The 24,516-nt window shown below is 51.9% G+C and overlaps 1 long non-coding RNA gene across 2 annotated transcripts; it reads left to right on the top strand.

Annotated features, from left to right (window-relative positions):
- Positions 1-619: 619 nt before the first annotated feature.
- Positions 620-23,110, top strand: LOC141988025 (uncharacterized). 2 transcript variants are annotated; one of them, XR_012639631.1, is made up of 3 exons: positions 620-725; positions 21,243-21,363; positions 22,892-23,110. It is a non-coding gene; the product is annotated as an uncharacterized LOC141988025 (long non-coding RNA). The 2 variants fall into 2 exon arrangements; XR_012639630.1 differs by lacking the exon at positions 620-725 and adding an exon at positions 11,841-16,087.
- Positions 23,111-24,516: the final 1,406 nt, after the last annotated feature.

Genomic DNA, 24,516 nt, shown 5'->3' with positions numbered 1-24,516 from the left:
TCCGGCTGCACCTGCAGGGAAAAGGGAGGCCACAGACTCAGGGAAGGGTTCTCGGAGGTCTGACACTCACTGCTTCCGAGAATCCCTGCCTGCTTCCAGGCTGCCCACGGGGATTGTTAATTGTGGGTGTTGCGGTGAAGCCTGCGGGGCCCAGCTCCCACGCCCGGGTCCCGCACACACCAAAAGGCAGCCCCTGCAGAACGCGCTCAGAGCCTCAGCACAAAGCCGAGATTCCTGGGCGTTAGGGGCCATTCTGACCATCCAGCCTGAGCTCCTGCACAGGCCAGGGCAGAGACCCCACCCAAAGTCTCCCAACCCCCCGACAGGGGCAGCTGGCCCCAAAAGGGGGGTCGGGCCCCTGTCTACCTGCAGCGGGCTTCTTTCAGGAGAACCAGCCCGTCTCAGCCCAGCTGTGAACAATCAACTGGCTGCTGGCTGGCGGCTGCCTGGCTAACGAGCCCCTGGGCCCCGTACTAGGCTACGGAGCTCAGCTGGTCGAGAGGCTCCTAGAGAGAAGCTCCAGGAAGGGAGGTGGGGCAGGACCAGGCTGTGAGGAGCCGTGTGCTGCGGGAGGAGGGCTGCAGCTGGCAGGAAGGCGCCAGCTCCAGAAACAGGATCACGCGGAGGAGGAGCGTGCCTTGAGGGTGCAGCCGGGACCTGGCACTGCCGGACTCGTGGTAACTGATAAACTCAGAGGGCGTCGGCCTCCCTGCTTGGAAACCTGGGTGAGGGGCTTTCTTGTGTCTCTGGGACCTTTCTGTCAATGAATTCAGAACCTCGGAATGAGAGTGGTGCTGTTTGATGCGAGAGTTGGATTTACTGATGACCTAACTGGGGAAATGAAGGCAGGGCCCAGCTGCAAGGAGGCTTGGGGATGGCACGTGACACCTACACCCACTAGCCTGGGGCGGAGCTAGAGCAGATCTCTGAGACAGAGACCCCCAACTCAGTGCTGGAGACGCCACCATGTCCCCGGGGAAGCTGCTCCAAGTTAAACCCCCATTGATAAAACTCTGGTCTGCTTGGAGTTTGTCTCGCTCGGGTGGAGATACAGAAAAGTGGCAGGATTTCCCAGAGAGCTGGAGGGCGGGAGTTCGGGGGAGACGAAAGGAGCTAAGTGGGTCAGGCCTGGCCTGGCCTTGCTACGAGGGAGGCAGTGTTTACACGCCAGCTGATAACGCCAGCACAGCTGCAGCACCGTATTGTAAACGCTTCCTGCGCTGGCGGAAGGAGTTTTCCCGTCAGTGCAGTGAATCCACCTCTGTAAGCCGCTGGAAGCTCGCCAGTGTAGACGTGGCCTGAGTCGCTCAGGGCCGTGAAAACTGTCACGCGCTGAGCACTGTAATGATCCCGCCCTAACCCCGGTGTAGCTGGAGCTGGGCTGACAGAAGAATTCTCCCAAGCCCACATCTACGCCGGGGCTTCGGGCCACATCATTCCAGTGCTCAGGGCGTGACAGTCTGCATGGCCGTGAGTGACTCAGGCCACGTCTTCACCGTGCAGCTGCTCGCAGGTTCAGGCCACGTCGCTTGTGTAGCTGCTCTCCTGGTGACGGAATAAAACCACCTCCCCCGAGCGGCAGTAGCTGTGTTGGGGGGTGGGGAGCTCTCCCACCAACATAGCGCTGGGCACACGGCCACTTACACCTTCTAAACTTAAGTTGCTCACAGGAGTGTTTTTTTAACACCCCTGAGCGACATAAGCTTTGCTGGCCTCAGTGGCTGTGTAGACGTGGCCTTAGATAGGTCCATCTGACTTTAAAGCGTAGGCCTGGCAAGAGAGCAGACAAGTCTGCAGTCATGTCCTGCCTTGCAGACAGTCTCCGCATGCCCAGGTGTGATTTACCAACTCTCTCTCCCTGGTGCTGGGGGTGGCGCGGGTGCCCCAGACTCTGTCACTTCCCAGCACGCTGTTATTGTGCAGTCTGGGGGTTCCCCTGCCTCATGTTACCTCCTGACCCGCTGCTCACGTTCCTCTGCTTCAGCCCCTGCTAACCTACCCTAACGATTGCCCCATGAGCCACTGCAGTGTCGCCCGGCCACACATCCCTTTTCCCTTTCACCGCAAAGCAGCTGATTGATTCTGAGAAATCACACAGCAGTAAGGAAACAAACAAGAGAGGAAGCTGCCCATCCCACCCTGCAAATTGCTCACAGTATAAATAACATCCCAGCTAGGTGTAGCCAGCTACTGAGGCTGGTATCAGCTGTGGGGCCCAGAGCCATAAACAAGGGCTTATCTGTGAGCCCCAGAGGCAGCTGGCTGGAGGAAGCAGAACATCTGACACCTGCAGCCAGCTTGGAATACCAGAGGTGATAAGCAAAATCAGCTTCTCCCACAGTTGCCAACTTTCACAGGGTAAATAGGGGAAGCTGCCAGCGGCGTGTGATCATCCCACTTCAAAGTTCAACCTTAAACGCACACACAGAATTGCAGGTTGCAAACAAAACCTTCCAAACGTGAACAGAGTGCAAAGCAATGTGGCCAGTCACCTAAAGTCCAAGCCCTGTCCAGGGTGCCCAGACTCCCCAAATGACGCCAGCTTGAACAACCGTCCCAAAGTACCTAAACAAAAGGCCCTTCGCGCCCTCCGGGGCTCTACCCACATTTCTTACTCTTACCAGCGCACTGGCCCCCCAGGGTTTTCCCACTGAGAGTCCAAATGCCCCGTCCATCACCCTGATCATAGAATCATAGAATACCAGGGTGGGAAGGGACCGCAGGAGGTCATCTAGTCCAACCCCCTGCTCAAAGCAGGACCAATCCCCAACTAAATCATCCCAGCCAGGGCTTTGTCAAGCCGGGCCTTAAAAACCTCTAAGGAAGAAGATTCCACCACCTCCCTAGGTAACCCATTCCAGTGCTTCACCACCCTCCCAGTGAAAAAGTTTTTCCTAATATCCAACCTAAACCTCCCCCACTGCAACTTGAGACCATTACTCCTTGTCCTGTCATCTGCTACCACTGAGAACAGTCTAGATCCATCCTCTTTGGAACCCCCTTTCAGGTAGTTGAAAGCAGCTATCAAATCCCCCCTCATTCTTCTCTTCCGCAGACTAAACAATCCCAGTTCCCTCAGCCTCTCCTCATAAGTCATGTGTTCCAGCCCCCGAATCATTTTTGTTGCCCTCCGCTGGACTCTTTCCAATTTTTCCACATCCTTCTTGCAGTGTTGGGCCCAAAACTGGACACAGTACTCCAGATGAGGCCTCACCAATGTCGAATAGAGGGGAACGATCATGTCCCTCGAGCTGCTGGCAATGCCCCTACCTATACATCCCAAAATGCCATTGGCCTTCTTGGCAACAAGGGCACACTGTTGACTCCTATCCAGCTTCTCGTCCACTGTAACCTCTAGGTCCTTTTCGGCAGAACTGCTGCCGAGCCATTCGGTCCCTAGTCTGTAGCGGTGTATGGGATTCTTCCGTCCTAAGTGCAGGACTCTGCACTTGTCCTTGTTGAACCTCATCAGATTTCTTTTGGCCCAATCCTCCAATTTGTCTAGGTTCCTCTGTATCCTATCTCTACCCTCCAGCGTATCTACCTCTCCTCCCAGTTTAGTGTCATCTGCAAACTTGCTGAGGGTGCAATCCACGCCATCCTCCAGATCATTAATGAAGATATTGAACAAAACCGGCCCCAGGACCGACCCCTGGGGCACTCCACTTGATACCGGCTGCCAACTAAACATGGAGCCATTGATCACTACCCATTGAGCCCGACAATCTAGCCAGCTTTCTATCCACCTTATAGTCCATTCATCCAGCCCATACTTCTTTAACTTGCTGGCAAGAATACTGTGGGAGACTGTGTCAAAAGCTTTGCTAAAGTCAAGGAACAACACGTCCACTGCTTTCCCCTCATCCACAGAGCCAGTTATCTCGTCATAGAAGGCAATTAGATTAATCAGGCATGACTTGCCCTTGGTGAATCCATGCTGACTGTTCCTGATCACTTTCCTCTCCTCTAAGTGCTTCAGAATTGATTCCTTGAGGACCTGCTCCGTGATTTTTCCAGGGACTGAGGTGAGGCTGACTGGCCTGTAGTTCCCAGGATCCTCCTTCTTCCCTTTTTTAAAGATGGGCACTACATTAGCCTTTTTCCCGTCGTCCAGGACTTCCCCCGATCGCCATGAGTTTTCAAAGATAATGGCCAATGGCTCTGCAATCACATCCGCCAATTCCTTTAGCACTCTCAGATGCAGCGCATCCGGCCGCATGGACATGTGCTCGTCCAGCTTTTCTAAATAGTCCCGAACCACTTCTTTCTCCACAGAGAGCTGGTCGCCTCCTCCCCATGCTGTGCTGCCCAGGGCAGTAGTCTGGGAGCTGACCTTGTTCGTGAAGACAGAGGCAAAAAAAGCATTGAGTATGTTAGCTTTTTCCACATCCTCTGTCACTAGGTTGCCTCCCTCATTCAGTAAGGGGCCCACACTTTCCTTGACTTTCTTCTTGTTGCTAACATACCTGAAGAAACCCTTCTTGTTACTCGTAACATCTCTTGCTAGCTGCAACTCCAGGTGTGATCTGGCCTTCCTGATTTCACTCCTGCATGCCTGAGCAATATTTTTATACTCATCCCTGGTCATTTGTCCAGTCTTCCACTTCTTGTAAGCTTCTTTTTTGTGTTCAAGATCAGCAAGGATTTCACTGTTAAGCCAAGCTGGTCGCCTGCCATATTTACTATTCTTTCTACACATCGGGATGGTTTGTCCCTGTAACCTCAATAAGGATTCTTTAAAATACAGCCAGCTCTCCTGGACTCCTTTCCCCCTCCTGTTGTTCTCCCAGGGGATCCTGCCCATCAGTTCCCTGAGGGAGTCAAAGTCTGCTTTTCTGAAGTCCAGGGTTCGTATTCTGCTGCTCTCCTTTCTGCCTTGTGTAAGGGGACTGTTGCCTCCTTACTAACATTCAGTTAATAATAATAACATTATTCCATCATTGCTACAAGCCTGAACCAAGAACTTTGCCATTACTGTATGTCATTTTTCAGAGTAACAGCCGTGTTAGTCTGTATTCGCAAAAAGAAAAGGAGGACTTGTGGCACCTTAGAGACTAACCAATTTATTTGAGCATGAGCTTTCATGAGCTACAGCTCACTTCATCGGATGTCATTGATTCCATTGAACCCATTCTAGCTCTCATCTCTATTTCTTTCCTTTTATGAATAAAACTTTAGATTTTAGATTCTAAAGGATTGGCAACAGTGTGATTTGTGGGTAAGATCTGATTTGTATATTGACCAGGGTCTGGGGCTTGGTCCTTTGGGATTGAGAGAACCTTTTTTCTTTTACTGGGGTATTGGTTTTCATAACTATTCGTCCCCATAACGAGTGGCACTGGTGGGGATGCTGGGAAACGGTAGTGTCTAAGGGAATTGCTTGTGTGACTTGTGGTTAGCCAGTGGGGTAAAATCAGAGTCCTCTCTGTTTGACTGGTTTGGTTTGTCTTGGTGTGCAAAGGACCCCAGCCTGGGGCTGTGACTGCCCTGCTCTGAGCAATTTGTCCTGAACTGACACTGACACTCTCAGAAGTGTCCCACCAAGGGCAGCATTGTAGGGACTCTCCGTTCTCCCAAAACAGACGTCCCTGGCAAGGAGATTGTGGGCTAGTCTACACTACAGTTAGGTCAACCTCACCGTACGCTCAGGGCTGTGAACAGTGTCACACCCACTGCGATATACAGTAGTTAAGCCTAGACGCTGCTAGGTCAACGGACGACCTCACTGTTAGACCCTGTAATAGAGTTCTCCCTATGGGATGGGGAGCAAGCAGATACCTGACAAAGTGTTGGTATATAATACTCTAAATGTTCTTTACTGATTTCAAAACAAATTTTACTCACTCCGCATTCACACCCCAAACATACTATACCAGAGTCCAAAGGTCAGAATGGTCCCAAGGGCCAGTCGAGGTTCCTTCCGTCAGGATAAGATCATAAGATGCAGGGAGCCAGCGAAAACAACATCTATATCCACACGGGACTCTGGATCAATAAACGACTCCGATTTGCAGAAATCATAGGCATGCATTTATAGTCCATTTCGTCGCATCCTTGGTTCTTTGCTTTTGTTTACTAGGCCTTCTACCCACACAATTCTGAAGAGACAATCCTGGGGGGGCCACCATGATCCAAGGCATGCCATTTCCTCCAATTCTTATACGATTTTATATCCGTCCAGCTCGTGGTGTTTCCTTTTCTGATGATTTTCCGTATCTGTCTCAGAGCATGAGATTGTTAGAACTATTTGTGCAAAAACAGTCCTTGACCTTAAGTCCTTGCTTCGGTCGCTAACTTGCAACACGTGTATTCATGTCAAGCAGGTGTTGTGACGATGGGACGCAGCAGGGAGGGGGGAGTGTTGACCTGGGAATGTGCCCTGGGGACGGGAGACCTGAGAGCCTGTCCCCTGAGCCAGGAGGGGGAGGGGGAGGTAACACCTCTGCCCAGGAATGTGGACGGAGGCTGCAGGAGGGAACCTGCTGGGGGGGTTTAGTTTCAGTTTGGGGCTGGGTGGAGGAACACAGAGACCCCCAGGGCTGGGGTCTAAGCTCCCTGCTCCCCCAGAAGGACTTCACTGAGGGGTCCTGGGTGTCCCCACAAGCTCTGTTTTGGACTGTGTTCCTGTTGTCCAATAAACCTTCTGTGTTACTGGCTGGCTGAGAGTCTCAGTGAATCCCAGGAAGAGGGGTGCAGGGCCTGGACGCCCCCACACTCCGTGACACGTGTCATTCATACCAGGCCGCAGTGACCTATAACATATTACAGGGATATATGAATCACAGTGTAGATTCATATAGATATATATCCCAACATCACTACTGCCTCTCGGAGAGGCGGATTCACCACCGCGATGGGAGAACCCCGTCCATCGCTGTAGTCAGTGTCCACACTGCAGCTCCGTGGCTCTCGCATTGCTCGTGCAGACACGGCCTCAAATGTTCTGCTCTCTTGAAGCAGGGACCCCAGTCACCTGGGCGCCTGTCCACGGAGCTCCAGTGGCAGCCCAAAGGGATGTCTGTGTGTTTAACCTTTCAATATTATAGCGCTCTTCGACCTTTACACAGCTCCCAGCGTGGGTGTCCTGGAGAGGGGTGTTTGCAGCAGGGCAGGGCAGAGCCCTGATATGTTATTAACCATGTTATTAAATTATTAGGGGGCTGGGGCACATGACTTACGAGGAGAGGCTGAGGGAACTGGAATTATTTAGTCTGCAGAAGAGAAGAATGAGGGGGGATTTGATAGCAGTCTTCAACTACCTGAAGGGGGGTGTCACGGAGTCCCTGGGCGTTGCTCTGGAACTGCTCCCCATGAAGCCAGGCAGGACTCTGGGGCAGTCGCCTTTCTGTGAGCAGCCTGTCTGCAGGACACACAGCTCACCCGGCTTCCACCTTCCTGGGTCTGACCTCGGAGCATTCAGCCTCCTCTGCCCCTCCGTGCGCTTCCCCCAGCGAGTCCACTCAGGCGGGGTCCTGGGGAAGCCAGAGGGTCCTGCCCCCCAACTCCGCAGTCAGATGGGACTCTCAGCCAGTCAGTAAAACAGAGGTTTATTAGACGACAGGAGCATGGTCTAACACAGAGCTTGTAGGTGCAGAGAACAGGACCCCTCAGCTGGGTCCATTTTGGGGGGCAGTGAGCCAGACAACCACGTCTGCACTTCACTCCATGTCCCCAGCCAGCCCCAAACTGAAACTCCCTCCAGCCCCTCCTCCTCTGGGCTTTGTCCCTTTCCTGGACCAGGAGGTCACTGGATTCCTTTGTTCTCGAACCCTTTAGCTCTCTCCTTGCAGGGGGGAAGGGCCCAGGCAGTCAGTGGCCAGGAAACAGGGTGTCGGCCATTCTCTGTGTCCAGACCCCTGCACACACCTGCCCTCTAGGGCTCTGCAACGATCACACACCCTTATCCCACCACCTAGAAACTTCAGAACTGCATAGGGGAAACTGAGGCACCCCCACACTATTTAGAGGAAACATTAAGAACAGTCCCACTTCGTCACAATTACGGAACTTCAGCTACATGAATAACGTAGCTGAAGTTGACGTACTTAGACCTACTGCGGTGAGTCGACTGCTGCCGCTCCCCTGTCGACTCCGCCTGCACCTCTCACCCTGGTGGAGTACAGGAGTCGACGGGAGAGTGCTTGGGGGTCAATTTATCGCGTCTAGATGTGATAAATTGACCCCCGCTGGATTGATCGCTGCCCACCGATCCGGCGGGTAGTGTAGACATACCCTTGTTAGTCCGTGGCAAGCTTGGGGGTGGCTCTGCTGCCACGCACTAAAAGCTCCCCAATGCGCTTTAATCTACTCCCGTGTCATCGCAGGGTAGATCAAGTACTGAGGAACTGTGAGTGTGTAGCAGAATGGGCCACACGGACACTGAATGCTCGGCACGCCAGTGCAGGGTAGATCCCCACCCGAAGTGCTCGTGCAGACAAGCCCTGTAACAGGTAACCCATCAGACTCCATTACGATATAAGGAGCCAGCAGCAGGGGCCTCTCCGTTCTCCCACAGCAGATGTCCCTGGCAAGGAGAATGTGGGCTGGCCTACACTACAGTTAGCTCCACCTCACTATACGCTCAGGGCTGTGTGGGTGTCACAACCAGAGCGATAGAGTTAAGCTGCCCTCTGCCCCGGTGGAGACACTGCTAGGTCGACGGACGACCTCGCGACCACCTCTCGGAGAGGCGGATTCACCACCGCGATGGGAGAACCCCGTCCATCGCCAAAGTCAGTGTCCACACTGCAGCTCCGTGGCTCTCGCATTGCTCGTGCAGACACGGCCTCAAATGTTCTGCTCTCTTGAAGCAGGGACCCCAGTCACCTGGGCGCCTGTCCACGGAGCTCCAGTGGCAGCCCAAAGGGATGTCCGTGTGTTTAACCTTTCAATGCTGTAGCGCTCTTCGACCTTTACACAGCCCCCCACGTGCCTGGTGCATGGCCCTGCCCCAGAGGCCTCACCGCCTAGGCAGGCGATGGACAGGAGGCTGGATGGGGGCACTGTGGTGCCCACGGCTGGTTCGTTTCTGTGACGAAGTGGGACTGTTCTTAATCTTTCCTCTGAATAGTGTGGGGGTGCCTCAGTTTCCCCTAGGCAGTTCTTAAGTATCTAGGTGGTGGGGTAAGGGTGTATGATCATTGCAGAGCCCTAGAGGGCAGGTGTGTGCAGGGGTCTGGACACAGAGAATGGCCGACACCCTGTTTCCTGGCAACTGATGGCCTGGGCCCTTCCCCCCTGCAAGGTGAGAGCTGAAGCCTTGGAGAACAAAGGAATCCGGTGACCTCCTGGCCCGGGAACAAAGCCCAGAGGAGGAGGGGCTGGAGGGAGTTTTCAGTTTGGGGCTGGCTGGGACATGGAGTGAAGGGCAGACGTGGTTGTCTGGCTCACTGCCCCCCAAAATGGACCCGGCTGAGGGATCCCGTTCTCTGCACCTACAAGCTCTGTGTTAGACCATGTTCCTGTCATCTAATAAACCTTCTGTTTTACTGACTGGCTGAGAGTCACGTCTGACTGCGAAGCTGTGGGTCAGGACCCTCTGGCTTCCCCAGGAGTCCCGCCTGAGCGGACCCGCTGTGGGAAGCGCATGGAGGAGCAGAAAATATTGAATGCTCCGAGGTCAGACCCAGGAAGGTGGAAGCTGTGTGAGCTGTGTGTCCTGCAGACAGGCTGCTCACAGGAAGGCGACTGCCCCAGAGTCCTGCCTGGCTTCATGGGGAGCAGTTCCAGAGCATCGCCCGGAGACTCCGTGACAACTGGTGTCAGCGGTGGGATCTACTGCACCCCATGGATGGCACTTCCTGCAGTAGGTGACGGGGGAGCAGTAAAACGAAGGGGGATTGACGAGGACCAGGCATGCTGAAGGCACAGAGAGTAGCGATTTCGGGGGGCGGTTAACCCCTGGGAGTGTGTGACCAGCGAGAAGGACTGTGCAGTAATGGGATCCCCCTGGGGGCTGCGGTGAGCAGTCTCAGGGGCGGAGGAGCCTGCGGTTTGGCCCTGGGAGAGAGAAGGACTTTTGCAGTAAAGTCCCCTGGGGATTGCAGCGAGCGGTCCCGGGGCGGAGGAGTCTGCAGCTCGACCCTGGCAAAGAGGGGTTGACCTCGAGAAGGGCTGGCACACTAGGGGTTCTCCCTGGAAACCGTGGGGAGCTGAGAACACAGGCCTGTGAGTCCACAGCAACTTGAAGAGCGGAGTGATGGCCTGTCACCGTCTCCTTAAGAAGGACATTGTAACCCTGTGCAGAAAGAGAGGGTTGAGCCTTGGAAAGTTCACCAAAGCACAGTTCATCGTGCAGCTGGAGGAGGATGACCGCTCTAAGGAACAGATTTCTGACCCCAAATGGGGCTATAGCAGGATCTGGGAGCAGCTAGAGTGGGAGTCAGGCATCCCTAAGACTCCTGTCCCCGACCAGACGGGGGTCTTCACGATCGGGTTCCCCATCCGGGGATCGGAGACGGACGGGATTGGAGCTGAGTCCGAGAGAGCAAGAGGACTGTGAGAGACAGCGAGAGCCCGAGAAAGAGCTGCAGAAGCAGCAGCAGCATGAACTGGCGGTGGGGGAGCGGATGTTGGATCATATTAAAGAAGTTCTGTATTAAAATCACAAATGAGTTTGATTCCCCATAGTTTAAATTCCAGGGTATTACTAATTAAGAGGTCTCTTGGTTTTTGGTACTGTTTCTCTCCCTCTGTATGTGAAACTTGCAAGCTGCTAATTGCGTTAGTACATTCTAAGACAGAGTCTGTTCTCAAAGCAATTCACAGAGACTCAAAGCAATACTCTAACAACAGAAACAGCACCCAGAGACTCCCCGCCCTTTTGTTGTATTAACAATTGTGATTAAAATAGAGATAGAGGATGTATGTGGATGGATGCTTGGTGTGGATAATAACTGAATGATCAGGGAGGTGCCAGCCTAAGAATCCAGTGTCCATCGGCTGAAGAAGGCGTCAAGTGGAAATAACCAGAGGACCCCCGGAGGGCAGACTGGAATCCACCCAACAGCCTCAAGAATGGGAGAACCAAAGAACAAGATAACATCTAGCAGCACGGAGCCGTCAGGAATGTGCCATCTGCTGATTGATTCAGCAACAGCATGATGAAGCAATTCCCACAGACTGGCCTAGGAAGAAATTCCTATAAAAAGAGACTCTAAAAAGTGAGAACTTTGGGGTCTGATTCTGCAAACCAACTTCCAGGAGCATCAGATGAGCATCTGACAAGGCCCTGCTCCCTCCTCATGTCCAGGCCACCTGGCCAGTGGCTTGGCATGAGCAACTCTAAGGCTGGTAACTATGATAACAACCTTGCAGAACCTGTGTGTGTGTGTGTGTGTGTATATGAATGAATGTGTGAAGAAATATGAGATTGAATGGAATGTTATAGCTATAACTAACTGCTTACTATGATTCTTTCTGTATTCACAATAAATGTGGTATTTTGCCTTTTTTCCCTTTAATAAGATCCTGCTGGTTTTTAATTTATTGGTACAACATTTTGGTGGAGAATTGCGAAAGGGGGAATATTGGTAAAAAACCTCAGTTATTGTAAATATTGGTGTGCACACCGCCAGCTCTAGTGAGCTAGGCATTTCTATTAGGTTAACCAGACCTGCTGGCCTCCGAGAAGGTAGCAGGGGACCTGCTGGCCTCCGAGAAGGTAGCAGGAAAAACAGATTAAACCAGACCTGCTGGCCTCCGAGAAGGTAGCAGGGGACCTGCTGGCCTCCGAGAAGGTAGCAGGAAAAACAGATTAAACCAGACCTGCTGGCCTCCGAGAAGGTAGCAGGGGACCTGCTGGCCTCCGAGAAGGTAGCAGGAAAAACAGATTAAACCAGACCTGCTGGCCTCCGAGAAGGTAGCAGGGGACCTGCTGGCCTCCGAGAAGGTAGCAGGGAAGAACAGATTAAACTAGACCTGCTGGCCTCCGAGAAGGTAGCAGGGAAAACAGATTAAACCAGACCTGCTGGCCTCCGAGAAGGTAGCAGGGGACCTGCTGGCCTCCGAGAAGGTAGCAGGGAAGAACAGGTTAACCGGACCGGCTGGCCTCCGAGAAGGTAGCAGGGAGAAATAGGTTAACCAGACCTGCTGGCCTCCGGGAAGGTAGCAGGGGACCTGCTGGCCTCCGGGAAGGTAGCAGGGGAAAAACGCATAGATTAAGCTATGATTTCAGAATCTAGGCTGTGTCACTTGCTAAGTAATACCAGCAGTGACAAAGAGATTGAAATATCCATGTTAAGATGTTTAAAAGAAAACAGGGTAAGCCAGTACCAGAGGGAGGAATGGAGTCAGAAGGAACTCCAACCTCACCTTTTGTTAAAGAAATTACACCTTTTAAACAAAACCTTCAAAAATTTGGGCACAGTCCTTGGACTAAACAAGCCCTAGCTGATCTCTGCACTATTTCGGACCTAGAGGATAGATTGGCTCAGTATATCCTCATATACAAACCTTCTAGTGCTGCCAAAAGAGATGCAGCAGCAATTTGGTTGTTGTGGGAGGCATGTAAGGATTCTTCCCTCCGCTTGTCTTCATGTAAAGAGGAAAAGGCACAAACGGAAAAGGGAGCAGACAATTGGAAGGTGCTGGCTACAAATACCCAAAGCCAGCTGAAAATAGTGAAAGAGGCACTCCAGGAATACAAAAAGAGTGAAAAAGTTAACTCTGCAGAGGCTGGAGGGAGGCAGGTAAAGGGGGAGAAGGTCCTATGTATGGCACCCCCAGGCATAATTACAAAGAGAAAGAGTAAAAAAAAAAAAAGTTAACTCTGCAGAGGCTGGAGGGAATTAAGCAGCTAAACTTTGTGAAAATGTTAAAAAGGAAAAGTGTTAGAGAAAGAGCATTCTTGGTTTCTTTGCAGCCATTCTGAAAGAAAAATGGGCCCTTTTCCAAAGGAATGTCTGTAAATTAGCCAGGCAAAAGAAACTGATTAAAATCATTTGACTGGACAATTTAGTCAAATTTGCTAAAAGAACATAAGGGGGTTCTATTGGAACTTAACTGCCTCAAATGTATAAAGGGAATGTAAGATGTAAAAAAACAGAGCAACGTGGAAGGGATGTTAAAGAAAAGAAAATGTGTATGTATCTATCTGTGTGTGTGTAAATATGTAAAGTTCTAAGGACCAGTTGGTTTTGTTTTTGTTTTAAATAATGCCACTAAAAATCCATTTGACTCTTTAATTCAAAGTTGCAAAACTGACAGACCTTTTTGCTAGACACAGGTAATTAGTGCTGTTTGGCTTTGGGATTTGGCATTTAACCCTTAAAAGGTAACTCAATGCTTTACAAAATTTAAAATGTTTTTAAGTTGTGGCTGCAGCAGGGCAGTCAAAATCTGGAGAATAGAAAAAAATTGGATTATTTTTGTTTGGTTGGTTGGTTTTTGTTTGTTTGTTTGATTTTGTAACAAAATAGCAGATGAGAGCTGTAGTAAAAAAAAATAAATAAATACGAAATTTAAAAAAAAAGACAGTGGCCCTCTGAAGCAACAGCAGGGGTGAGGTGCACAAAACAAAAAGAAGCAATGTTAGAAACACTGAGTCTTAAAATGGCTCTGAGTAATCAGACTGTCACTTTGATAAAGGTACATGAAACCTCTGTAAGCAAAAAAAAGAAATAGTGACACCTTATGTAAAAATGGATCTGGATAATGTTATAGAAGTTAAACTATGGAAGGAATGTGCATTTGCCCCAGAACATGTGCAGGGTATATTGTAGAAGGGGCAAAAGAAATGCAAACGTACCATGCTACTTAATTAAAATGCTATTAGGGCTCCAAAGGGAGCCACAATAGGTTGGGTTTTCTTTTTCAGATTGCTGTGTGTTTTGGAAGCAGAAGTTAAAAGTAATCAAAACTCTGGTGAAAGTTGATTGTGTCCCTTTTAAGATAGAGTCTCTGAGCTGCTGATGGCTTTAAATCCAAAAGCAGGAAGTGTCTGTGAAAATGCAAATTACCTAAATGATAAAGGAAGGAAAGAACTAGCAGCACAAAGGAGCTGCAGATAAAGGACACACCTGGTCAGCAAACAAATTGTCTAAATAAAAGACATGGGATAACAAGATAATTTTAATAAATTTAATGATAATAAGTATCCCTGTAACAACATATAGTGTGTATGATTTTTGGAAAAACCCTTTAAGGTCGTATGGTAATGATGCTTCTCAGTTATTACCTGTAAATAAAACTTAAAGCTTAACACAGCAGGAAAAACATTATAAACTTGGTCTTCTGTATAAGAAGGAAAACTCAGGGATTTAATGACTAAACAGTGGGATAATTTCCCCATAACCCTTAAAAGATAAAAGCCATTGAAACCTGGCCTGCCTATAGAACAAAAACAGGAAAATACGGGGGCAATTCCTCTGTTTTGCCTGCAATCAGCAAGGGTATTTGTAAAAGAAATATTTTAAGCAATAATCTGCCACCCCAAAAAGGGGTAGAAACATGTTCTTTTTGTCTTTCAGAAAATCAGGAAAAGCTGATGCCAGCTGAAAAGCAACCCAATACCATGAATCTACTGTCACAATAGAAATTGTGTTTTGTGTTCTATGTTTTGTCTTGTTGCTAGCACTGTTGTGTGTTTAAAAAAAAAAAATACTAAAGACCTGCAGGTACTTAAAAATAAATTAAGCTCTCTGACCCAGCTACAGGACAGCCTGACACAAAAACAAGTACATGCCAATGTAGACTTGGTCCAAATTGGTCTGGGTAACCTAAAAGCCCGATGGAATCTTTGGCAATGGCTTAATACTACCACATGGCTTATGCATAAGAAAAAAAAAATATTAGAAATAGGAAACCACACAGCCATAGCTATGGGATGCACTGAAATGCAGATACTTGCACTAGCTACTTTGGAACACGAAATGTTCTGGGTCATATTGGGAAATATTAAGGGTTTGATGCATTTGTTAAAACAAAGAAAGAGATCATTGTTTGACACTTATCAATATGAATGGATGCAATATGTTTCCAGTATTGTAAAACCAGACTTGTTAATGGGAGAAATTGTTGTCAAAATTGCACACCAACGGTCCCTGGAGGCAAAGGTATGGAAAGTTAGCCCACTTCCCATATTACACATGGGATCCTTCTGGCTACCCCAAACCTCGAGCCAATGGGCTGGGGAGGGAGGGAAGCTATTGGACACTAGAGGTTGTATCGAATGGACTCCTCAAAAGTGGGTGTGCCTCACCTTGCCTGTTGCCCCAGAACCTTGTAGTAAAGATACATCACTAGGATCATGTATGTGGATGAATTGGAATCACAAACTCAAATTGCCTCACGGTACCTTCTCTTGAATAGGCTACATAGAAAGTGACACTGACGATTATAAATCTTAGTGTCAAAAGGGGGATTATGTTGGATCATATTAAAGAAGTTCTGTATTAAAATCACAAATGAGTTTGATTCCCCATAGTTTAAATTCCAGGGTATTACTAATTAAGAGGTCTCTTGGTTTTTGGTACTGTTTCTCTCCCTCTGTATGTGAAACTTGCAAGCTGCTAATTGCGTTAGTACATTCTAAGACAGAGTCTGTTCTCAAAGCAATTCACAGAGACTCAAAGCAATACTCTAACAACAGAAACAGCACCCAGAGACTCCCCGCCCTTTTGTTGTATTAACAATTGTGATTAAAATAGAGATAGAGGATGTATGTGGATGGATGCTTGGTGTGGATAATAACTGAATGATCAGGGAGGTGCCAGCCTAAGAATCCAGTGTCCATCGGCTGAAGAAGGCGTCAAGTGGAAATAACCAGAGGACCCCCGGAGGGCAGACTGGAATCCACCCAACAGCCTCAAGAATGGGAGAACCAAAGAACAAGATAACATCTAGCAGCACGGAGCCGTCAGGAATGTGCCATCTGCTGATTGATTCAGCAACAGCATGATGAAGCAATTCCCACAGACTGGCCTAGGAAGAAATTCCTATAAAAAGAGACTCTAAAAAGTGAGAACTTTGGGGTCTGATTCTGCAAACCAACTTCCAGGAGCATCAGATGAGCATCTGACAAGGCCCTGCTCCCTCCTCATGTCCAGGCCACCTGGCCAGTGGCTTGGCATGAGCAACTCTAAGGCTGGTAACTATGATAACAACCTTGCAGAACCTGTGTGTGTGTGTGTGTGTGTGTGTGTGTGTATATGAATGAATGTGTGAAGAAATATGAGATTGAATGGAATGTTATAGCTATAACTAACTGCTTACTATGATTCTTTCTGTATTCACAATAAATGTGGTATTTTGCCTTTTTTCCCTTTAATAAGATCCTGCTGGTTTTTAATTTATTGGTACAACACGGAGAGGCCTAGGGGACCCCCCAGGGGTGAGTGGGGATAGACCCCGGGGGGCCAGTTCCGCAGGGAACCTGAAGACTAAATTGCTTCCCCTGGTTAAGGAGGGGGGGATGTGGATGCCCACCTCACTGCCTTTGAGCAGGCTGGCGATTTGAACCAGGGAGACCCTGCGGAAAAGCCCCGGTGTCTAGCTCCCTTGCTGGGTCCCAAGGCCATAGACTCCGTCAGCCAGATGGGTGGGGAGGTGGACAGGCTCCCACTCCTGACCCCAACCTATATATCTGTGTGGAGTTTCCTGGGGTCCGGCCCCTCGGACTCCAAGTGGGAGCAGAAGGGGATGGTCAATGGGGAGACATTCCTGGGGTGGCGAGATCCTGGGACAGAGAGAACTGTTGTCAGGCCCTGGGTGGTGCAGCCTCAGAGGTTGAGGGGCTGTGTGAGCTGGGTGAGGGTCCCAGGGACGAAGCCCCTCGCCCTGCCTATGGCCCAGATCCCTGTGCAGACACAGGAGGGGTGGGGCTGGCTGGTCGTTGGGGTGCTCCAGAACACCAGCTGTGAGACCCTGTTGTGGGGTGACTGTGTGTCTTTGGGACAGGATCCAGGCCCTGCTCCTGTAACGGCCGAGGGTTTGAATTTGAACCCAGGGAACCAATTGGCGGAGAGGGAAATAATGAAAATGCAGATGACCTGGCTGGCAGCAGGGAGGAGCTGCTAGGCTCAGGATACCTGCCTGCCTGTAAGCAGACCCCTGGGGCTGGGTGGGACAGAGAGATGCTCCCCGCCCCCTTGCACACCAGAGAGGGGGCTCAGGCTGGCTCTGATGCTGTGAGGAAAGCAGCGAGCTCGCTGCCTGCCCCCACTGGGACAGCAAGGGCAGCGCTGAGCACAGTGGGAGCTGAGACCCCAGCTGAGTGGGGGGAGACACAGGCAGGGCAGGAGATCTGTTGGGAGTGGCAAGGTGTTGGGTAAGGAAAGTTTGGACGAGCCTAGGCAGGCTAGTGAGCTGATGGCTGTGTCTTGTCAGCAGGGTGGGAAGGCGAGGAGAGTGGAAGATGAGTGTCCCTGGACCTTACCTGTTAGCTGGGTGGAGAATTGGGACAGGAAAGTAAACGTGCCTGTGTCTGTCAGGGGTATTGACTTGCCTATGGAGGGAGTTACCCTGATCTCCAAGCAGTTGTCTGTCACAAGCCGTGTGTGCTGGGACCAGGGGAAAGAGATCCCAAGCTGTGTGTCTGGGAAAGGAGAAAGTGTGTCCGGCTCTTCTTTGTCTGTGGAGCAGACAGAAGGGGCCTTTCAGCCTGTGATGGTTGAGGGTCGTGCAGTTGTCTCAGAGCTGGTTCTGGATTCAGCTAAAGCCCAGGAAGGGAAGGGTCCTAAGCTTGGGTCTGCTCGGGAGAATGGCCCTGTAACTAGGTCGCATCCAGTTTGTGTCTATGTAAAATCCCAGAGCCCAGACAATTCTGGTGCTTGTATTTTGCCTGTTGCTAGTGTGTGGCTGGGAAAGGGTGTCGTAACTCTGTCTAATCAGGGTGAGATCCTAGCCAGGGCACAAAGAGAGCATGAAGGTGATGTGACTGTGTTACCTACTGAGGGTGTGGAAACCCGTAGCAAGAAGGAAAAGATTCCTGAACTTGTGGGTGGCAAAGGGAAGGAGAATGCTTCTGACCTTTTCTCTAGGAAGTCTGTGAGTTTGCCTGAAAGGGGATTGTGTAGGAATCCACTGGATGGGCCAGAGGTGATTCTGGATGTAAGGGAGACCCAGAAAGAGTCTGTTGTTGCTCAGGAAAGTGTTCCTCTAGAGCAAGCCCTAGGTGAAGAGGGTAAGGGCAGAATTTCTGTGAGGGGTGAATTGTTGCACAGAAAAGCCCTCGGGAAAGGAATCCTCATGGAGTCTTTGCAAGCAGTTTACTGCAACTGAAGGGTGTGAAAGTGATTTAATCTAGAAAGTTTCAGTTCCTAACAGCCAGAAATTTTCTGTTGTGAATGGATCCACTGACTTTCCTGTTGAAAGACCCAGTGTGGAGAGCTTTGAGAAGGTCTCAGATGAAGTGAAAGCTGTTAAGAAAGTTAAACAGTCCTCTAACCAAGTGGCTGTGTTTGGCCAGCTTGTTGGGGAGAAGACCCTATCCCTGTTTGACCCCCTGGGGTTTTGGGGTGGTCAAAGGGCATGAGCCGCATAAACCTTCCCACATGCGGCCTGTGAGTGCTATCGACCACCCCTGACCTAAGGGAGGGCGTGAAACTGGAAGGGCCTGGTGTAACTCCTACCAAGGAATGGGAGAGATGCTGGGGCATCCACGGGAACGTTGGTGGCTTCGAACTTCCCCAGGTCACCGGGTAAAGTGACTCCGCTCAGTTCGATCTCGAAGGGAGGAGAGATGTGACGAAGTGGGACTGTTCTTAATGTTTCCTCTGAATAGTGTGGGGGTGCCTCAGTTTCCCCTAGGCAGTGCTTAAGTATCTAGGTGGTGGGGTAAGGGTGTATGATCATTGCAGAGCCCTAGAGGGCAGGTGTGTGCAGGGGTCTGGACACAGAGAATGGCCAACACCCTGTTTCCTGGCAACTGATGGCCTGGGCCCTTCCCCCCTGCAAGGTGAGAGCTAAAGAGTTGGAGAAGAAAGGAATCCGGTGACCTCCTGTCCCGGGAAAGGGGAAAGCCCAGAGGAGGAGGGGCTGGGGGGAGTTTCAGTTTGGGGCTGGCTGGAGACATGGAGTGAAGGGCAGACGTGGTTGTCTGGCTCACTGCCCCCCAAATGGACCCAGCTGAGGGGTCCTGTTCTCTGCACCTGCAAGCTCTGTGTTGGACCATGTTCCTGTCGTCTAATAAACCCTCTGTTTTACTGGCTGGCTGAGAGTCCTGTCTGACTGCAGAGTTGGGGGGCAGGACCCTCTGGCTTCCCCAGGACCCCGCCTGGGCGGATTCGCTGTGGGAAGCGCATGGAGGGGCAGAGGATGCTGAATGCTCCGAGGTCAGACCCAGGAAGGTGGAAGCCGGGTGAGCTGTGTGTCCTGCAGACAGGCTGCTCCCAGAGAGGAGACTTCCCCAGAGTCCTGAGTGGCTTCATGGGGAGCAGCTCCAGAGCATGGCCCGGGGACTCCGTGACACCCCCCAGCTCCACCCTGGGGCAGTGCCCGGCTCCTCCCACCCATGCCCTCTCCTCTCCCCTAGCTGCTCCTGCAGCCTCCTCCTCCCATTCCTTGCCCTGCCTGTCTCAGGTCGCCCCTTCAGCCTGGTACTGACTCTGTCCATGTGCCCAGCAGCCTCCCTCCCCTGCTGAAACCCTCTCTCCTCTCCCTCTGAAACAGCTGTGAGACCATTGGGAGCAAAGTACAGGGACTGCCCAGCCCCCGCCCTTCCTCTGCCCTGACCCCTCCCACGGCTCCTCAGTCCTTTGCCTCCTGCAATAGCTGCTGCCAATTCGCCACTGTCGCAAGAGACACTGGAGACTGTTCTGAGTAGCCGGAAACATGTCATGTAGCTTGGAGCTGAGAACTGCCCAGCTCGGTGCTGCTGGCTGCCCAGCCTGGCCCCCTGGCCAGCAACCTGCTGTGGCTGACAAGGCTTATCCCAAAGTAGTGATCTTCCCCCGCCCCCCCAATACTGAGGGTAACTTTAGTTCCTGCTCCAAAGTTCCTACCATCATTACCTCCATCATCACCTACCATCATTACCTCCTTTCGGGGAGGGGAACTGTCTGTTTGTCCTGCAACCCTTCCATTCCGGTGGGGAACGTTTTGGCAAAGTGGTTGCATTTGCCACGTCCTTGACATTCTTGGCCATATGCAGGACAGCTCCTCACAGCATGGCCATGGCCACATTAATAACAACCCTTAGCTTTTGTCTACACTACACAGCTTTTAGCGACACGGCCATGTTGCTAAAAGTCAGGCCGTGTAAACGCTGTTTGTTGGCACTTTTGCCGACAAAATACTTCCACCCCTACAAGCGGGGTTCGCGTTGTCAAGAGGAGAGTTTTGTCCACGGTGTCAGAGTCTGTCAGAGACATTAATGATTTCACGGCACCCTGCCGGGAGGACAATGGCCTTAGCCCCAGTTTACAGGTGGGGAACTGAGGCACAGAGATTAAGGCCAAAATTTACAGAAGTCTCCAGGAATTGGGGTGCCTCAGCGGCTGGGAGCCCAGCGTGGGACACACAGAGCCTGGTTGGGTAGACGTCCTGAGCAGCCGTGCAGCTGGGAGTGCTCAGCATGTCTCCACACCAGGCCCGTGGACCCCGCTAGGGGCCCAGACATGAGGAACGCACAGTGAGTGGCCGTTTGATCTGGGGCGCTCAGCTTTGTCCTTGGGGCCAACCTCCAAACTGACTGTGATAATTATAATAATGTGATAATGCTGGAACAATAAATTAAATGCACTGTCACATCTCCCCCCGCACGCCCCCAAACCCTCTGACACCCGGACGGGGTCTGTCTAGCTGGGTCTGCAGCCACGCGGACCCTTTCCCAGACGTGTCCACTCTCGCCCTAGCACTAGCTCAGCTCCAGCAAAGGGAGGACAAGTGCCGGCTGCATCCAACCCTGCTCCACATGAGTCTGAACCATGCAGAGGTGAAACCCCAGGGGCTGGTGTGCACCAGGGCACTTCCCAGGAAATGGTCTGTGTAGCCAAGACCTGTGAGGTCAGAGCTCCTGGGGTCCATCCTGGGCACTGCCAGTGACTCACTGGGGCCTTGGCCGGTCACTTCCCTTCCCTTCAATGAGATCACTGTCCGGACCCACCTCCCAGGCTGGGCGTGGAGCCTGGGACGTGCTCGTGGTGAGAGGTGCAGGAGAGTGAGATCATCACACAACTGGCACTCCGAGCACTCCCTCTCCCTCCCTACACTCGTGGGCACCGTCCGGGGGACACTGGGGCTCTGGGGGTCTCAGGCCGAGTGTCACTGACCTTCGCTCTAACCCCTGTTCAATTCCCGGGCAGACACGACGACCGTCTTCGTGGGCCAGTGCTTCATGGATGATCATGGGAAGGAAACTCTACAGACCATGTGGCTGTGGCGAGAGAAGGTCAATTCCACAGCCAATAACTGGAAAGCGACCATGTGAGTGACTGAAAATCCTCATTCCCAAGGGAGCAGAGGGTGGTCTGGGTTCCCCATCCCAGCTTGTGTGGAGGAGACTCAGGTGATGGGGTGGGGACCAGTCCCGTGGCCAGAGGAGACAGGCAATGGTCTGCAGTGGGGAGCAGCACGTCTTCCCCAGATGCTCCTGCACTGACCACTGTGAGCCTGACTCTGGCAGGGAGGAGGAGGAGGAGAGAACACGGTGACAGGACCATCAGAAAAGCCCCAGAAGTCCTAAGCATCTGCAGACGGCCGTCAGGTCCCCCCTCACTCTTCTGTTCTCAAGAATAACCATGCGCAGTATTTTTACCCTTTCCTCAGGTTGCATTTTCTAAACCTTTGATCGTTTTTCTTGCTCTCCTCTGGCCCCTCTCCAATTTCTCCACATCTTTCCTAAAGCGCAGCACCCAGACCTGGCCCAGTCCTCCAGCTGAGGCCTCCCCAGCGCTGAGGAGAGGACAATCAGCTCCCCTTTCGTACATATAACGCTCCTGTTAACACAGCCCTCGATTCGATCAGCCTTTTCCCCAGCTGCATCACGCTGTGGGCTCATGTTCAGTTTGTGATCCACGACACCCCACAGCTGGTTTCAGCAATGCTCCCTCCTAGCTAGATGATCCCCACTTTGTAGCTGTGCATAGGATTTTTCGCTCCTGGCTGAAGTACTTTGCTCTTGTCTTCTTTGAATTTCATCCAGGTGAACTCAGACCAATTGTCCAATTTCTCAAGGACGCTCTGGATTTTAATCCTGCCCCCCAAGTGCTGCCAGCCCCTCCCAGCCTGGTGTCATCCCCACATTGTATAAGCCCCCTCGCCATGCCATTGTCCAAGTCCTACATGAAAACATTGAGTAGCAGCGGCCCCGGGACTGACCCCTGGGGAGGGGGCCCAGGCCTCTGGTGCTACTTCGTGCCCCTCCCTGCGGCAAGATAGCTCCTGCCTGGTGACCTGTTTGTGCCCAGCCCGCCTCAGAGCACAGGCTGGCACCCAGCGTGTCAGCAGCCAGGCGGGAGGCTACGTGGGGGCTGGGGGCACCTCCCGGGGGCACCAAGGGGAGATTTGAGCGAGTGGCTGCTGAAGGGCCCCTGCCCCCAATGGCCCTGCGGAGCACCATGGGGATGTGCAGCCTGCGGAGCCCCTGCCCCCCCCCGGATGCTGTTGGGTGGCTCTGAGGCCCTGCCAGTGCGGGGTGCCCACAGCCACGCTGCCTCCCTGGGCTGGGCGGCTGGGTGCCCCCCTGAGGTAACGCCCATATTAATTGTCTGCCTGCCCCTGCATGGCGCTGCTGGGGGCCCCGTGAGATGGAGCCTGGAGGAGGGGCGTTCCCCAGACAGCGGTGCTCAGCACCCAGGCCGGGTGCCCTGGGGATGGGGTGTCCCTCTTTGGGCTTCTCTCCTCAGGCTCATGCACCTTCTGCCCCTGCATCCTTCCCCCCTCTAGTGTATGGGGCAGCCCCGAGTGCAGGCCCGTGCTGGGCCAGTGACCCAGGCTCTGTGCTTCCCCGCAGGGTCGGCACAAACATTTTCACCCGGATCAAGGTGCAGAACGTGGGCGAATCCGTGAGGAGCGACCTGTGACCTTCTATGATGAGATTACTGATTCTGTGGATGAAGGGAAAGCAGTGGATGTATTGTTTCTTGACTTTAGCAAAGCTTTTGACACTGTCTCCCACAGTATTCTTGTCAGCAAGTTAAAGAAGTATGGGCTGGATGAATATACTATAAGGTGGGTAGAAAGTTGGCTAGATTGTCGGGCTCAACGGGTAGTGATCAATGGCTCCATGTCTAGTTGGCAGCCGGTGTCAAGTGGAGTGCCCCAGGGGTCGGTTCTGGGGCCGGTTTTGTTCAATATCTTCATAAATGATCTGGAGGATGGTGTGGATTGCACTCTCAGCAAATTTGCGGATGATACTAAACTGGGAGGAGTGGTAGATACGCTGGAGGGCAGAGATAGGATACAGAGGGACCTGGACAAATTGGAGGATTGGGCCAAAAGAAATCTGATGAGGTTCAATAAGGATAAGTGCAGGGTCCTGCACTTAGGATGGAAGAATCCAATGCACCGCTACAGACTGGGGACCGAATGGCTAGGCAGCAGTTCTGCGGAAAAGGACCTAGGGGTGACAGTGGACGAGAAGCTGGATATGAGTCAGCAGTGTGCCCTTGTTGCCAAGAAGGCCAATGGCATTTTGGGATGTATAAGTAGGGGCATTGCCAGCAGATCGAGGGACGTGATCGTTCCCCTCTATTTGACATTGGTGAGGCCTCATCTGGAGTACTGTGTCCAGTTTTGGGCCCCACACTACAAGAAGGATGTGGATAAATTGGAGAGAGTCCAGCGAAGGGCAACAAATATGATTAGGGGTCTGGAACACATGACTTATGAGGAGAGGCTGAGGGAACTGGGATTGTTTAGTCTGCAGAAGAGAAGAATGAGGGGGGATTTGATAGCTGCTTTCAACTTCCTGAGAGGTGGTTCCAGAGAGGATGGTTCTAGACTATTCTCAGTGGTAGAAGATGACAGGACAAGGAGTAATGGTCTCAAGTTGCAGTGGGGGAGGTTTAGGTTGGATATTAGGAAAAACTTTTTCACTAGGAGGGTGGTGAAACACTGGAATGCGTTACCTAGGGAGGTGGTAGAATCTCCTTCCTTAGAAGTTTTTAAGGTCAGGCTTGACAAAGCCCTGGCTGGGATGATTTAATTGGGGATTGGTCCTGCTTTGAGCAGGGGGTTGGACTAGATGACCTCCTGAGGTCCCTTCCAACCCTGATATTCTATGATTCTATGATTCTATGACCAGTGATCCCAGCAGCACCGTGACCACACTCTGCAGCCCCAGGGCTCCTGGCCCCCCGTCCGGGATTGTCCTGGGCTCTCTCGAGAGCGTCTTCCCTAGCATCAGGGCTGTTTGCTGGGCTACAGAATCGCCCGTCTCTGTCTCCACCTCCCCCTCGCTCTCCGGTGACCCTCCCAGAATCGCTGTCCGCGCCCCCCCATGCTGCAGTTTAGTTCCTTTCCCAGTAAAGCTCTAGCGCGGGAGGCAAATGAGTCTCTGGTGTTTTTACCGCTCTTGGCCCTTGGGGTGAAGCTGTTGCTGAGCCGTGAGTCCCACCTGCCCCTCCCTGGATTCCC

Source organism: Natator depressus, chromosome 5 (genome assembly GCF_965152275.1).
Source record: "Natator depressus isolate rNatDep1 chromosome 5, rNatDep2.hap1, whole genome shotgun sequence".
Classification (NCBI taxonomy): domain Eukaryota; kingdom Metazoa; phylum Chordata; order Testudines; family Cheloniidae; genus Natator; species Natator depressus.
Note: the sequence above shows the minus strand (reverse complement) of the source record. Positions and strands in the feature narration are given on the sequence as shown.